This window comes from Lates calcarifer, linkage group LG10 (genome assembly GCF_001640805.2).
Source record: "Lates calcarifer isolate ASB-BC8 linkage group LG10, TLL_Latcal_v3, whole genome shotgun sequence".
Taxonomy (NCBI): Eukaryota; Metazoa; Chordata; class Actinopteri; family Centropomidae; genus Lates; species Lates calcarifer.
Window position 1 is genome coordinate 16723699 of NC_066842.1, and position 17754 is coordinate 16741452.

The following is a 17754-nucleotide window of genomic DNA, read 5'->3' on the forward strand; positions in this document are numbered from 1 at the left end:
TCTGTGTGATAAAAATTCATGGACAGTGGTGTTAACAGACATTGAACATTGTAATTAGGATTAGGATTAGGACGGTAAGAGCAGTTAGGAGATATAATTAGGTCTAAACTGATTCACTGGAGTGACCTTTTGAAATTCATAGATGTTACAACAGAGCATAGAGCAACATGAATTTTCAGTTTGGAGGAAGAGGGGGGTTACAGTGGGTGCTACAGAGAATTCTGGTCATCTGTGTGGAGCTGATACCATTCCCCGCTCCGCAGGGAGACTGGCAGGTTTCACCTTTGACCGACCTGATTTGATTTTGTCAAATGTGTTCCCTTGCCCCGTCGAGACCACGCCAGCTGCTCATCTCTCCCCTGCTCCTGTTCATCATGTCTGAGTCAGTGAATAAGGGAAGAAGAATGCAGGAGACCAGCGTGAGAATAAAGGGAGGTGTGTGTGTCTGTGTGTGGGGGAGAGTGTTGGGTGTGACTGGACCGAATCAAGTCTATCAAAGTGGCCTGTCTGAGAGAGATGGTTTTATCATCCTTGGCATCTCAGCGTGTGACTGCAAATCTGGTGTAACTTTCTCAGTCGCCTCCCCTCCCAGTCATTCTCCAACACTTTGTTTTGTCTGTCTCTTTCCTCTGCTGCTGCCTGTTCTGCCAAATCCCTGGGCAGTTTGGCTGGAATATCAATGAATCAGTCTCTATTAAGCTCTCATATATATGAAGCTGTAAGTGAAGCGAAACCACAGCGCTTGATGAGACTGATGTGGGTGAGCAGCAGTGCCTCTGGTAAGGCTCTATGGTGGAGATCAGCATGAGCTACTCTGGAGAGTTGGAGCTCAGACTTCATTTATTACTATGCAATAATTAAGAGCAGCAAATTCTCAGCATGGTTCAGAGTTTTATTCACAGGGAGGATAGCCAAAGGAAAATGGATATTATAAAGAGAAAATGGAGGATGTCCCCCAGGTGAGGGCCGAGAAAGGAAGTGAGAGATGGAGGAAAAGAAAAACCGAGGGAGAGGAGGTGGCTGGGAGGCGGGCAGGAGTCAGTGAAGTCCGGTCGCGCTTTACTACACAGCCTGTGGGACTGGAACACCTCTGTGCAGCATCACATCCCATTTCACACTGAATTCTTCTCACCAAGTCATTTAAACCTCTTGAGGGTGCCATATATAAAGCAGAATGCACAGTTTAACACAAAGACACTCAAGACCTGGGGTACTCAGGCTGTTGGGGTAAAAAACATCTATGATTTTAAGAATAAAGATTTAACATTTTATAAAAAGTAAATAGGTAAGGGAGCAGCCTGTAGCCAACATGGAGCCTACGCACATATGGCAATTTGAAGTTACACTGACAGGGCCTGATTAACCCCATCCTGCATCCTACCATCATAATACATTCAAATTACACAATCTCAAGTGGCGCACTTGAGTGTGATTTAAACATGGTTTCCTCTTGACAGCTATGACAGAAATTGCAGGGATCCAGGCGCCAGAACACGGTAAAAGCCCAATGACAATGAAAATATTTATAAAAATATTCAACATTCTACTTTGGTCTCTTAATATTACACCTTATTTTATTAACACCTAATTTTATTCTTATGATAATTTTTTTTTTCCAAGTATGGGATGTCATTATTAATGAAAACGTGGTTGGCTAAGTGTCATCATATACACAGTGGTATGCTTTTGCACAGTCAGACGATTCCACGCTCACACGTGACCTAGTCTTACCTGAGGCAGCTTTTATCCAACGCACCCCTCGTGTGATAGCGGTCTATTTAAACCGTCCGCGCCTCACCTGCTGTTTTGCCAACTCTTCTGCGAGTGTAATGGCTGGCGTGAAGCTGCCACTCGCAAATCGTCGGAAATCTATCGCCTGAGGACGGCTTGGTGGAAGAATAACTGTGTTTACGCCCTGTTCCCGTCTTGTTGACCATTTATGAAGACACCTTTCTGACAGAGGAGCACTTAAGGCCGGAGGAAGGAGGACTTTTCCTATGGGAGTGAACGATAAGAAAATCCGCAGGAGATGCCAGGGAACCCAGCTTCACTTAGCAGGTGAGTTAAATATGGTGCTTGTGCTAACTTGCTGGTGAATCTCATGGCTAGGCTAGCTGTAGTTGGTGTCTGTGTGCTTGGCAATGTCAGCTGGCATCACGGGACTAGGATCTACATAAATTTGCTTGGGCTTGTCATGTCATGTCATGACATATGATGGCTAGTAGTTTCTTTTCATATGCAACAGTTGTACATGTGGGCAGTATCTGCAGTTTTGTTAACTGTGAATTAATTTCATGTTGTGGCTGAAGTTGTTTTTTTTTTGAGGTTCACATGCTAATTCACATTTTTATTTGTATTTTTTTTTTTTTTACTACAAATTTGTATTGCACTCTGAGGAACATGTTGATATTTTCATTGTGTCACAGTAACACTTCCTTTTCCATCTGGTGATTGTATTTGGCGTTCAAGGGCCATGGGAGTCTTTTAACTCTATACTGCATTCATGTGCAAGTGGGAGGCACACGCACATCCAAGGCTCTAGAGCTGACTAAATAACACTCAGTATTCTTTTCATAATGGCCATATGTGTGATTGTTGGTCCTCAGGGTTTCTCATAATAAATACCTTCCCACTGTAACATCCTTGATCAGCAGTCGGTCTCGCTTTTTGAAAGTTAACTTTTCAGCTGTTAAACACACACATACATACTATATATATATATATATATATATATATATATATGTATATATATATATATGTGTGTGTGTGTGTGTGTGTATATATATATATATATATATATATATATATATATGTGTGTGTGTGTGTGTGTATGTATATATATATATTCTGAACATTCTGGCTCCACACAAGAACAAGCAAGCAGGCTGTCAGCCTGGAGAATTAATAGTCACGGTATTATTGGACCAAGTTAGAGCACATTTAAAGAACGTTTTTATTAATCTGCATAAGACTTACTGTATGGGCATTCAAGGCTGCTCATATGGTCTCTAAATCTCTTGGCGTGTTGAGGGTGGGTGGTTGCAGGATCACAGATTTATCGATTGTCTGCTGTAGAGAAGCACCTTCCCATATCCATATAAGCTGTAATATTATTGAGAGCCATTAATCTTCCTGACAGAAACAAATTGCGGCCAGGCATCCTTTACTTACAACTGAAAAAAAATAAAAAATAAAAAATAAATAAATTGAATGGGTGGGGTTCTGAGAGGACTATTTCATACGCTAACATCCAAACAGTAATGTGCAGCGAGGGCAGCCCTGCACAATTTGGCTTTACTGCCCTCAATCTGGAGTGACTCAGGATTTATTAGCTCTTTTTCGTATCTGTGTGCTTCAAACCTAATCTGCACCCCTACTGCTGTCAGCTGTTTTGTTGATGAGATCAAACAAATTTATGATAAATAAATTCCCATCATCATTTATTTGCCTAGAATAATCCTGTGTTTATTTTGGGAAAACATCCCAAAAACATTACTTTGCAGCTCCTTTTAAGAAATGTATTTAGACAAAACTTTTTGGCATATTTATTCATGGGCTCATGCAGTAAAATCATTGAGGTGTTGTCAGTATTGCTAAGCTGAAAAGCTCTAAACTTTTTTCCCCCCTCTCTGTAGAACACATGATGATGATTTGTGTTGTTTTGCCAGTAGCACGCTCTGCTCTAGATTTGTGTTGCTTGCACAGTCATAGAAACTACAGCATATTACATTGATTGCTATGTTGTACATTATATTGAATTTTTTTTTCACTTGTTCAATTTAGTCTTTTGACGTTTAACATTTGTTTTGATCTTGTGGCAGAGACATGCTCTTGTTTGTACTGCTGTGTGGTGATTTCTCAGAGAGATATGGATCGTGGAATCGGTCTTGTTGGCATATGAGAGCAATCTCTGCCTCATTCCTGAAGCCATTGTACCACATCTTGCAAATGTTACTTACTAAAGGCCCCAGAAATTCCAGTATTTGAGCTCTCGTCTTCAACTGAGCTCTGGAGATACTGTCCAGTAAGTGTTAATTTTATGCAGGGTAAACACCAGGGTAAAGCGATTGGGCTATATGTGAGGAAATTGGTGTGAAATCAACATATCTGCGAACACGACACTGCCTGGAGACTTTCTGTGATCAATTATTTATGTACTGAAGAGAGCCAAGAAACTATATTTAAAGATCAACTTTGCATTTTCAGTTCTTTTTTCATCTTTAAAGGAAATATGTGTATTGAGTATTTATGTTGAAGCTTGTGATGAATGTCAAACGAGAAGAGCAATGTGGTTCAGAAAGGAGGAGAAAGAGATCAAAAGTAAAAAGGAGAAAAGCCTCAGAGAGTTGTTGGGATGTGAGGTTAATGTGGCACTGTGCTGACGGAGCATGTTGACTGTGCTGTGCTTCTGTTCCCAAGCTCATCTTCTGCTTCCTGTTGTTCAGTCGCTGCTGTTGGGCCACAGTAATCTAAAGGGAGGGAAAAACTATCATCTGGCTGTGGCTCTGGAAACCAATCAAGGCTCTTTGTAACTCTATTAGAGCAACCTTGCAACCAATAGAAATAATTTAAAGAATGTGCAGATGCAGCACTTTGCCAGGTGTATACCTGTATATGAAAGTGATAACACTGCAGCAGCAATAGATGCATTGAGTTTGGGCCTTCCTTAGGTTCAAGGTCATGCTTTCAGGACAAAAAAGTGATGTGAATTTGGCTCTTATGTGGCTTAAAAACTAAAAACATCATTTTGAATACACACACAACATTTAAATTAATGATGATACATAGGATTCTGTCATTGTTTTTTTTCTGGAGAATACACAATATTTTAATAATACATAAAACCCTGTATCCACTGAACCACCTGCTCTGTGTTGTTAGCTTAATCCATGGGCTCTTCCTTTTATTTCTCCCATTTGTCTAATATTTTGAAAACTAATCATGGGCAACTCTAGTGCCATGTTTTTAAATCTACTTTTTGGCTTGAGGTTCTTGGCAAAATGAGTCCCGGCATACTTTCCACAGTCTTCTGAAGCTTCTCCCTTTTGCTCTTACATAAGCCTGCAGGGTGTGCTGTATATGCCTGCATTACGGACAATACAAGTATAGTGAGAAGATGTGCAACAGGAACAATGGAGGAGGTGACGGGGGTGATGGTAACATCTCTGTGTGAATTTGTACAGTATGTGCACGTGTGTGTCATAAGAGTATCATGCAGAGAATAAAAGTAATGTGCACATTTCTCAAGAAATGCCTCAGTGCCTCAAGGTTATTATTGTTATTTCTGAAGAAGTGATTTCGACTCTTACAAGACATACATCAGTATACACTGAAAAATAAAATGTAATGTATTAAAAATGACAGCCTGGCAGATAAAGTGGCACGCTTATAGTGTTTGTTACTATTAGCTTATCACAGGTCTGTATCAGCACATAGGCAGAGCAGTAAGTAACAAAAAATTGCAGCAAACAAACACCAAAGTTTCACATTTGAATACTGATAAACTCCACTTATTTTTTGCAAAAGCCACCAACAGATTGAAATTCTTCTACTGTATAGATATTATACTATATTAGATCTATATTTAATGAAAATAGATTTTTGCTGCATAAGGGCATTTATAAACACAATTAGACACATTTATTCTTAATTAGGGGGCAGCTGACTCTCCACAATTTTGCTGGCCTTAAAAAATGGCACATGTCCACAAAGACATCCATTACAGAGAATTATGAACCAGTAGGGAGTCTGGTTCTTAGGACACTAGCTCCTGGCTCCTTGTTTCCTCGACATAAGACCACACATTTGCATTTCTATCCCATTTGAATAATCATATTTCCTTACACTCGCAGTGAAGTTTGTTTTTATTTGATAGCTTCAGATTAGGCTCATTTGAAAGATAATTATTCCCTTTGGTTAGGTATCTCATTTGGATGCTCTACTGTGATAAGATTTGTTTAAGGACCTTTTTTTTTCTGTGACCCTGATGTACTGCTCTTTCATCCTCCATTTTCCTCCTTTTATCTGACCATGGGCTTTACCTGGAGTGTGATACCTGCCCATCTCAGGCTGAGGAGAGATGAGACTGAGAGCGATGAAGAAAGTGTTTTTAAAAAAAAAAAAAAGAAAAGAAAAAAAAAGGAAGATAGGCAGAGGTGGTGTCAGCAGAGAGACAGCACTGACACTCTATGGAAAGAGTGAATAATTGAAACAGCCTCCAAAGACAAGTGTCTAGTTCTGATGGTTGGGCTGTCAGCATACAGTGAAGTAGGGACATGATGCCAAGTAACTTTACAAGCTGTTGAGGGTCCCTCTTCAATGAGATGGTAATAACCAGTTCTCCTAAGCCCTGCTCGCCATCTCTACATGAGAGAGATAGTTTAGAGGAGAATGTCTTTGTTCCTGGAGCTTTATTAAACTACACAAGGCTCTGTCACCATGATGTGCCTGTGATTAAAGGACGTGCAACACCAGCACCTCAACTTCTGACAGTTTCTTACAGCTGAGTGGGGAGAGGTCTAGCTGATATTTGTTTGCACTTCAGTACAGTATGTGCATTGTACTGTATACTCACAGTGGTGTGTGCAATAAAAAAACACTCTAGTCAACAGCATCTAGTGGCTTCAGGGAGTTGGCAGCAACAATGGACATACAAAATATTCATGTAGTCAAGTGCAGAGGTGATTGTATGTCTGTTTATATGTTGTTTAATAAGTAAATGAATATGCACTATTTAAAAAATGATTATTTCTATAATATTGTGGAAGTGCAGTTTGATCACAATAAATGTCATGTTTGGCAGCAGGAGACTTTGCAGAACAAGGTCTTGTAAGAGGCATAAATACTGTTTTTTAGAGATTAAGCTGATATGTGAAGATCATCAGAGAGAGAAAGCAACAATTTGAGATGTGCAAAATGCTCACAAGATGGTGTTGCTGTCATTAATTTGCTAAGTTGGGCTTGAAACATTACTATACATTATAAGGTAACCAGGAGTTGACCTACTATAATCACTGAGAAACATTTACATATTTAGAAGTATATTTAATCAGAGTTCTTCCATAGATCTATGGGGTAAAACTGGGTTTAAGCAAATGCATATGATTCAGCATACAGAATGTATCATATTAAAATTATAGTATAGTTAGCAGGGAAAATGAAGCGGGTAGTGAGTGTAGTTAAGACTGGGCTAAGATGGAACACTACATTAAAGCAGGATTGACTCACCAATGTCACTTTTGAAACTAGTTTGATGGATAAAGCAGTAAGCTGCATGTTATTAGAAAAAAAAGCTTTGTTCTATTTCTTTTGGGACGAAAGCTGTTGCTGCCAAATTCTGTCCCCATTGCTTTGGTTGATTTATGATTAAAGTTGCTTAGTAGAGATGCACATTCCCAATATACATCTGTGCCAGCAAACTCTGGGGTAACTTTTTGACTAAGAAATTTTAAGCTCTTACATCTAGCGTTTTAGATTTTTTTTTTTTTTTTTTTTTTTTTTGGAATAAGGGAAAACAGTATTTAGAATGCCTTTGTAATGCCCATTGAAGGGCTTGTGGTGTGTTCAGGATCACAGTATTTAAAGGTAGGCTGTAGGTGAGCTAGGAATACATTATTTACGACAACCAAGCGACTTAAGTCGAAAACCAAAATACAAATAGGAAGTAATGTATTTTTCTTCAATTTATATATTTTTTCATCATGTCCCCTCCATGCATAATACAGTCATCACAAAGCTTAGTTGGTAGAAAAGTCTGTATTTTCCTGTTGGATTATCAGAGAAGAAAGAACATGGGGCCCAGAGGGAAAAGGGGAAAAAAGTTGCGTAAAACATCCCACAATAAAATATTCTGTATCAGCCTCCCCAACCTGGCTTCCCTTATTTTAAATGTATTTTCTACACAACCCCCTACATATAATTGATGTTCTCAGTTGTATCAAGTGTTGCGTATTTGCCATCAAGTCATCTCACGTTATGGCTGTTGTTGGTTAGAATAGAAGAGGAAAGTGCTGCCACCAGGTAGCCATAATAATGTGTGCCTGACTAGAAGCAGAGGTCATTTTGAGCACAGGAATTCAGGAGGGCAGAATCCGCTAAAGGGAGAGGAACAAGTTCTCTCAGCATGGCACCACATTAACCTCACTAGCTTCAAACATTAACATCTACCTCTAATGTTCTCCCTTCCTTTCTTCAAGACCCTTTAAGCGATTTAGCCTTTAATCATCTACACTGCTGTACAAAATGATGAACCCTCACGGGCGAGAAGCAAGAGAACATATTCCTCAGCAGTTTGAAAACAAGGGAAGGAGTGTGTTCAAATCTGTCTATTAATCGTACTAATTTAGACCATTATAACAGATTGCTGTTGTCTAGCGTTTGCAGTTTTGTGTTTAGATTAGTGCATCATAACGTCATACACAAGTTGAGAGTAATTAGTGGAGAGTGTATGCAAGTCTTCATTTTGGCCCATTTTTTTGGATTTCATTGAAGATTAACATTCATTTTTTATATCACTGTCAGGAAAACAGTAAATTATGCATATTAAGTACTATTGAGATGGAGATGTACACAGTAACATGAACTCTATGATACAATACAAACTGTATAATGCAACACTATACAAATACAGTGGCCTTAATACTACAATGATGAATCTTATCATTCTTACAAGGATAGTAAAGCAGTGTTTTGATGTAAATAACATCAGCATACTAATATAGTCACAGTGACAATGCAACAATGTTGATGTACAGCAGGTAAAATGTTTACAATGTTTACCATCTTAGTGTATCTAATAAACATGCTAACATTTGCTCTGAATACAAATTTCAGTTGGGCTTAATGGATGTGTCATTACTTTTGCAGGAATCCAGTCATAAAGCAAAGCACTGGGCAGACTGAGTGTGGATCAACCATCAGATAGACTGCTAGCATTGCTATAAGTATTCTATGCAATGTATTACATATTTCTATTGATTAAAGTTTGGTACTATTGGATTAAATATTCCTTTGCAGTAGTTACAGTTCATTTTATGTGCTCTGTGTGTCTCCTGTGGCTCCACAGTATGGTTAGATGGTGCATTACATTTGCTTGTCAAGATGAAGCGAGTGCTCAAGTGGATTCTGCCCTTCCCTCTCTGTAAGTGGCAGATCGCACAGGGTGCATCTACTACTCTGGTGTGCTCAAGCGCTTGTGCGGGTCTGCTCAGGTAATTACAGCATCTGTTAAGAGCTTTGCTGATTGTTTTTCATCTCCACATGGTCACCACTCCAGAAAACCAATTACCCAAGGGAATACTAAATCACCAAGACCGATTTGTTATTCTATTGCAAAAAGCACAGAAACCAGAATGAGAGTGGGAATGTGTTCCCATTTGTTCACATGCAGGTTAAACACATTAACAAAGAATAATACAAGGAAAAGCTTAATGCAATAAAATGGAATTGTGGAAAAAGGGAAAAATTTAAAACAAAAATATGTAAAACAATTAGGGCGAAGAAAATGTTCACAGGAAAAGCTGATAAAACCATAATAGGACTTCCAGTGAATTATCAGGTAGTGGAGGAACAACTGCCTGCTAAATCATGTGCACTGAGAGTTGTTTTTATCTTCCTGAAAATAGCTTTTTATCAATAGATGTAGAGTAATACCAACAACTTTGAAATACTCTGATATTAAATAAATTGCATGGGCAATCAGCTTTCAGTAGTTACTATTAAATAAGGCAATGCAACTGGAAAATAACCTGAAGTAGGCCACTAGTTTCTGTTTTCACAATACATACTACTATTTCCAGGATCAGGACCTGCATGTGCATGGTTGACTCACATACAGAAAAGTGGAGTATGCATCACTTAGACCACTGCTGTTACTCATGTTTGGCATATGCTTCTATATTGGCTGCTACAGGCTGTTGTCCTTCCCTCAAGTATTTCAAATGTCAGAGTTGCACAGATTCATTACCTCAGTAATGTGACTTGGTGAAACCAGATTGTTTAGATGGATAAATGGTGTGATTCACATTAACTGTTGATTAATTGTTCTCATTTATTGTGCCGACAGAATAGTTTTCCTCCCTCCCCTGACCTCAATCTTAGACGTCCTTTGTAACCACTGTGATGACTTTGAGTTCTATTTTCTCCTCTCTGGCTCCTCTTTTGCTCCTACTGCAGTGCTTTTGCGAAAAACCTATAAGCCGATTTAAGTTTCCATTTTAAAAATAAAAAAAGGCCACATTCACAATGAGAAAAGTGAAAAGCTTTATTCTCCTGGAACTGCGCCGGATTGCCTTTATAGCAGTGCCTGAACTCTTTTTATTTCGGCAGTGCTTTAAACTACCGTGTCTAATTGCGATGGCATTTTTAATTAAAAGTCAAGGATATGTGGTTGTTTGTGAAGGGAGACTAATCTGTTCTTGCCTCCACCTCTCCCAGTGCTAGCTATCTTCCATCTATCAGCCTAATGAGAAAATAGAGGAGCCAGTGCAGGACTTGTTGATATTTGCCTTTCTCTAAGTAGATTTCTGTGAATTTACGATTAGCAACCAAGCCCCAGACCATGCTATGATGTAGCTCAGAGACCTTATGGATTACTAAAGATAACAATGAGCAATTTTCCCCTGGCCTCCTATATATAAATTCAGTGGATTCTGTAAGAGGGCTGCAAACTGAAGTCAATATTGTATGTGTTAATTTTAAGAAAAATGTTTATCAAGTGCAAGACTTGAATTTATTTGTTTCATATTGATTTTATTGATGTTTTTTACTTTGTATTCTACAAACGGGAGGTTGATTTATGGTGCAAATATATTAGAACCACAAAGTCTGCTATGAACCCATTTTTTTATTTAAGGTTTTTTTTTTTCCTTCATCAGCTGCCCGGTGAGTACTTTTATTTGGAACAGCGGGATGGCATTGTGAATAAGGAGAGAATTATTCAAACAGAGGACACAGGTTCAAGCCCTTCTGTTGGCAAGCATCCGTCTTACTGAAGTGTCCGTGAGCAAAAATGCAGAGTCCCTGCCAGTTCCAGGTACCTGACTCTCAGCTCTGACCTCCCTGTGAGAGGACAGAGTACATGCACAATGATCAATGAAAGGTCTGATCATTATTTAATTTAAGCTATTAAAGTCAGCTGTCAGGTTTCATCATCTTGAATTTATGTTACCTTAGAGTTCAGATTAATCCTTGTGGGTTTTTTTGGAACATCATCAGAACAAACTTTTCTTTATCTCTCTCTGGTTGTGTAAGTTACAGAGTTTAAAGTAGAAAGTAATTCAGATTATTTAAGACGTCTGTCTCCGTACCACAGGACTTAAAAAATGTCAATGTATGTATGTCAGACAGAAGGCCTTTATAAGATATGAATTAGAAACTACATGCCATTGGACAAGAGCTGAATGAATTCTGATGGTTTTTCAAGTGTGCTCTAAATATGTAACAAAACCTTCACTGTTTCCATACAAATGAATTGTATGTACTTTGAAAGAAGTGAAAGACAAATCAGAGCTTGCAGAGATACAGAGCATTAGATAGTCTCATCTGTATCGAGAGTAAGCAAATTCTACAGAAACTTTACCATATAATATACACTGCACAGTCACCTTGAATTTATTAGATAAAGAGCAGACATAATTTTTTAAATGCTTTGGTGGTAACCATAGCTGTGGTGATAGCAGAGGTCCATGCAACAACCCCCCCCCCTCCAGCACCCAGTGCTCCTGGGCCACAGCTGAGCCTCAGCAGACAGGAGAGATTAACATTGTGCTCCACCATTCTGCTTCATGGAGAGGGCCCAGTGCCCAACCTTACAGCTGAGGAGGCATGGCCATGCCTGTAGGCAAGCTAACCCCAGAGGTGGCCCACAACTGCAGCAAAAATCCAATTGATTCCAGCTTGCACAACCATCAGCCAGATACAGACTCCAGTGAGTTTTATAATGGCAGCCTTCTTGACACCTAAGGGAGAATGTCACCTGAAGTTCTGTGGAGCATAGAGGAGAGGGCAGGTTTCGAAAAATTCAAATCCAAGAAAAGTGATGTTTTTCTTGTTGTCAGTGTATACTATTTCAAACAAATTACTGGCATGTATGTCATTTGGTGGGCAATTCATAGAATTGTTAGTTATGAATTAACATGTCAAGGCATGTGAATATAATCAAAGACCCCATGAAAATGTCGACACCAAGGGAGAACTTTAAACAGCAATTATATGTGGTGAAGAGAAGGAAGGTTTGCTCATAGTGACTGCTGTGGCTATCAGTTACAGTAGCAGCAGCTCGAGGGATGTAGTGCTGCAGTTACCCATTAGCCAGCTGTTTAGCTATTAATGGCAGCAGACATCATATAAGCAAATTATCTGCTCACCCACCATGGATGTGTACCTCCAAGATGGTTTGGTTGAGAACTGACATATATGTTTTACAAATCACAAAGTATACAAGTGTGCAAATATAATGAATAGAAATTGTGTGCTTTTCATCCACCCCCACTTTTCATACTATAGCTCAGAAACCTACATTACATCTGTAGTAGCAGTGAGTCATATGCTCTGCAGTTGATCACAGTTAACCTGCCAGCAGCTGCTATGCAGAGGAAGCTAGATCTAGGTTGCTGGGTGAGACAAGTTTCTCAACTATTGTGTGTATATATATGGGAACAATATTGAGTTGAATTGTTTATACAGCACAATATTTAATAATCAATATCACTGAATACAGAGGGAAACTACAGATTGTTTGTAGTACTGAGGTTGTACAGCACATCTACCTTCTGAATGCTACAAAGTGTTACACTTGCTGCAGTCTAAAGAAACCGTGGCTTTTTATGGCGTTTTATTATACAAGACAATTAAACCGTAATAATCATTTGCTGAGTTAAATACACAACACTAAGATTAAGACAAGATCTTAGTGTGGGGTAATACTTGGTGCATCAGGGCAAAAAATGGTTGAACTTTTCAGCCAAAACACCAAGTTACAAAAAAGTAGTCCACATCCAGAACTAATTACATTGTCTCTGTGCCCTTCATAACGTGCAATTTGGCACTATTAGTTACAGCGTGCTATCACAGCAGTATAGTTTGTTCTGTCTGGTGCTAGCTCCAACATGCATGAATCTGCTGCAGTGTGTATAGTACAGTGTGTCTTGCTAAATAGTGTGTGTGTGTATGTGTCTTTGCCTGTAGGGGTGAAGGGTAGGATTAGGATGGGGGCAATTTAGGGCAGCAGAGTCTGTCCTTGTCTGGACTTCCAATAGCCTGTGCATGGTTGTGGGTTGAGCAGGAGGTGGGTGGTGTAAATTCTCCCAGCTCTTCCAGGCATCTGAGCCCACTCACTAGGCCTCTTTGGCAAGGAGAGAGGGACCAGGTGTCGGCTCTCGTACAAAGGGCTTTGATGCCAGAGTGCAGAGATGTCGGATTTGCTAAGAACCCCTTCTGCATAATAGTCTGTGTCTGTGTATGCGTATGCGTACATATGTATGTGTGAAAGGGAAATGGGTTGGAGACTGCGACTGCTAACTTCAAGTAACCACTACAGTTTGAGTGCAACTTAAGTCAAAAGAGTTTCATATCTGGTAACACTTTACCAAACTTATCTTAAAGATGTTAATTTAAATAGCACTTAAAAGTGAAGTGTTATCTGACACATCACATCACCTCAAAAAGGCCACTTTAATACACTTAAATCTTCTGATAATATTCATTATCAGATTTACTGAAAGATAAAACGATCTTTTAGAGGAGGGCTTTTAAGCTCTTTTTTAAATCCATTTTAATTTAAAATTAATTAATTATATTTTTATTAGTTATAAGTGGCTTACCTCATTGTATTGGTTTAAAACAAGCCATAACACTCCTGAGCACTGTAGTGTAGCAGCTTCAATATATACATAATCTTTAAAAAAATTACAGATATTTTAGTGCTGCTAAAGCCAAATTTGCAGTGTTACAGCCAAAAAGGGGATAGCATGAGAACAGGAACAGTTAATCTGTGTATGATTGGAAAAAATAATAAATGTACCACATTTACCAATTGGCCAACAGTTAAAGAAACTACGAATGCAAATGACTTATTTTCATTATTGATTAATCTCCTGATTATTTTCTTAACTATTCACTTGATAGTTTATTCTATAAAATTTCACAAAATAGTAAAGAATGTCTGACACATCCTAGCACCAAAGTGATGTTTTTAAATTGCTTATCCATCAGTCTGAAACTTAAACATGTAAAGTGTGAAGTTGTATTTTTTTGAAAGTACTCACTGATGGCAAAGGACCAATTAAGGCCCGTTGAGTTAAAAAGCTGCAAAACATTTAATTGTGCTGACCTTTACTTTTTTACTTTGCATTATAATCTGCTGTTTATTGCTTTTCTGAATATTTTTCGGAATTCTGAAACGATGCATTCACTGTGTAGTAACTGAACTTTATGTATTCTATGGGTCAGAAGAGGTTGGTGTTTATAATATTGTGATAAAATTACTTCTGAATTTGTAGGTCTAATGGGATGGAAATTGTTTTATAATGCCTGCCTAAGCAACATAAATTCATACAGTTAACTGACAAGTGTAGGGCCAAGTGGTTATGACAGCACTTGGCAGGCTGTAGGCCATATTTATCTCTGCTGCTGTCAATTTTGCCAAACCATCAATAATGGTTCATCCATCACTGTGCATTTGAATGTCTTCAAGGTGATCTTTAATAGTCCTCTTAATACGTTTGAAAAGGTTGTGGTTTCTGCTTATTCTATAGGTTAGAAGATTACCCCCCCCAAAAACAAATACAAAAGCCAAGGGCCATTAAGGGTGTGTGCACTTAGTAGTACATCACAGCTCAGATAGCAGTATTTGACGGGCACTCCCTCATTGCCCTAACATGGTCGACAGACTCACTCCCTAGAAGGTGAGAGAACACTTAGCATCTCAATGAGGTTGGTTCTGTCACAGGTCAACACTATGCTGCTGAGTTCATAATGAGGAGGAAAGGTGGATTCCTTATTTGGGGTTTTGGGTTTGTGCTGTCGGCACCTATGCCACGGTGCCCTTGAAAGAGGCATTCTCATTATGGATAGTCAGGATGCTGGAGAATCACATTGGAAAATTAAATATGCTTATTAAAGGTGATGGATAAATGGATTATGTTTTAATTGGTCTGTTATTATGAGTGGTTGATTGGATTGTCCTTCGCAGGCTATTGATCTTGGGGCTGAGGTTGATTAAGAAGTGGACTGAGTAGAGGATGAGTGAGTTTCAATGTGCATGGAGAATATATATTTAGAAGAAGATGCCCTGAAGATCAGTTGTGCAAAAGTATTTGAATTCATTTTGTGAACTAAAGATAATGGGTTCAACGGGGTCAAAAGTAAAGCAACTCTTTCAGAAAACTGTCTCTTCCAGAGTTGTATATATTTTAGATTAATATGCAGTGTTAAAATCTTGTAAGTGGCCAGATGGGTAGTTTGAAATACAGCAATGCATTATATGAGCTTATTGTATAATTTGAATATAAAACCACAATCTGCAAAGTAACTAGACAGAACAGCTGTCACATGAATGTGGTAAATAAGTGAGATGTTTCTATTTGAAATATAAACAAGTCTTACAAATTTAAAAGCTCCAAGTTGTACTTGTATACAATACTTGAATAAATTATCTTTGTCAGATCCCATCTATGCCCTTTAGTAGTTAATGTATGACAGGAAAAAAAAAGAATAAATCTGATGTGACTTTAAAAGTAGTTTCCAGTAATAGAGAATAGACAGTATGTTATCCTGTGCAAGAGATGGTCCATGTGGCTATGAAGACAAAGGTGACATCTCACTATGACTTGGGGGTAAAGGTGTTTATATACACACTGCCAGCATGACTCACATTTCCTGCCTCTCTGAGCACAGTCTGTTCAGGTCACAGACCCGAAGAAAACCCCTCACTGAAGCTAACCTAACAACAATGACCTGTTTGATGCTGAAAGCCACTCAAATAACTGCAACAGAGGGCTTTTCCTCCATTTTGTTGGGAAATATAATGTGGGACACAGTTATAGAGCATGAAACAGACCTTTTTCTTGTTGTGTGAGTGCACTCTAACCTTGGCATTATATTGAAACAGAGTGTGGTCTCTATTAAACCTCATGTTCCAAAGAATTACTTTCCCATTGAAAGCTTGATAAAACAAATACTAAAAATCACTAAAATCCATTGTTTTAATAGAAACTTTATATCTATGAACTATGTACTTAGCTGCTGTACAAAATAATACAACAGAATATTTAGAATGATTATGTATTAACACTATAGATTATTAAATTGAATTATGAATTGGACATTTGAATTGTTGCTTTAATGCAGTAGTTTTATTCCCACCATTTTATAAAACAAAAAGCCGCTCCATCCAGACTCTACGCATTGTGCAGAACAATGCCTTATAGCTATTCTCAAATCACCCTCAAACAGACATGATCACTGTGTTGCTGCCAAAAGGCAGGCTGCAGGATACATGTAGCTTAACCCAAAAACAGAAATACCCATTTTAAATTCCCAACTGCTTGACTCTTTTACAGAGTCAGTCCTGAGCTTCAGTAGAGCTGCTGCCATGCTCAATGGCAGTTTACACGGTCTCAACTGAGACGAGGGCACAGAGGCAGTTTTGCTCAGTGATGCAGTGGGTTATTAGAACTGGATTTTAAGTTTATTAAAATCAGTCATTGTTTCAGAATATGTCATACAGCTGTGCATCATGTTTAAAAGGGCCCCACATGTTTGAAAACGGCAAATAATTATCAGTCCATCTCATCAAAGTTGGTGTCTTTGTTTTGATCAGAAAATAAGGCAAAGAATAATAACAAAGGATATAGGGCAAGGCATATCCAAAGAAATGCTTTTATTTTCATCTTTGTTTATTTAATCTTGACATCACCTGAACATATAACAATCCGAGAAACCAAAGATGCATTATTTGCATGTCCTGAGAAAGAAATATTCCAGTGTAGAAAATGAGGTGGTTGAGGTATATTGAGGTGATTGAAAGCAAGGCAATTTTATTTTAAAATAACCAAATGGAAAAAAAATATGGGGAAATAATACTACAGATACAAATACTAAAGGTTTCTACCTGTCTGTAGTATACTGATATATTATTGCTAATATATATATATATATATATATATATATTTATATATATAATATGCCAGAAACTTTCCACAGTAAGGTAAGCTGGGGAATTTTGGGAATATTGGGAAATATTTTACAATTGATGTTGAATAAATGAATTGAAACAGGTTAGATGAGTAGATGAACTCTCCTCAATCAGCTGCTAAATCAAACTATAACCTACAGTCTGTACAAACAGAAAACTGAAGAAGAAAGCACCATGATAGCTAGCCTCTTGAAATCAAGTCAAGTCAATTTATATAGCATCAAAAGTTATCTCAAGGCACTGTACATATACAATGGAGCAGGACTACAGTCCAATAGTCATCTCAATTTTGCTTGAGATGACCCGGAAGTATCTCAGTGGCAGCCAAGAGCTGGTCCAAGTCTCTAAATGTTAAGGAAAGGAGCTTCAGTGCTTCCTATCTCATCTCCTTTAGCATAGGATACACTGGACCTTCCTTTATGAAAGGAAAGGAGAAAATGCCATCCCATAATTCCTTGTAGCTGCAGCATTTAAAGCGACGCACTGTCGTAGTTACACCGCAGCAGATCTACAAACATGTAGATGCAAGAGCTCCTGTTTTATGTTTGTGACACGATCCA

The 17754-nt window shown here is 38.4% G+C and overlaps 1 long non-coding RNA gene across 1 annotated transcript; it reads left to right on the top strand.

The window, feature by feature from the left end:
- Window positions 1–1805: 1805 nt before the first annotated feature.
- LOC108875226 (uncharacterized) lies at window positions 1806–9004 on the top strand. Its single transcript, XR_001959841.1, has 2 exons — window positions 1806–2058; window positions 8866–9004. It is a non-coding gene; the product is annotated as an uncharacterized LOC108875226 (long non-coding RNA).
- Window positions 9005–17754: the final 8750 nt, after the last annotated feature.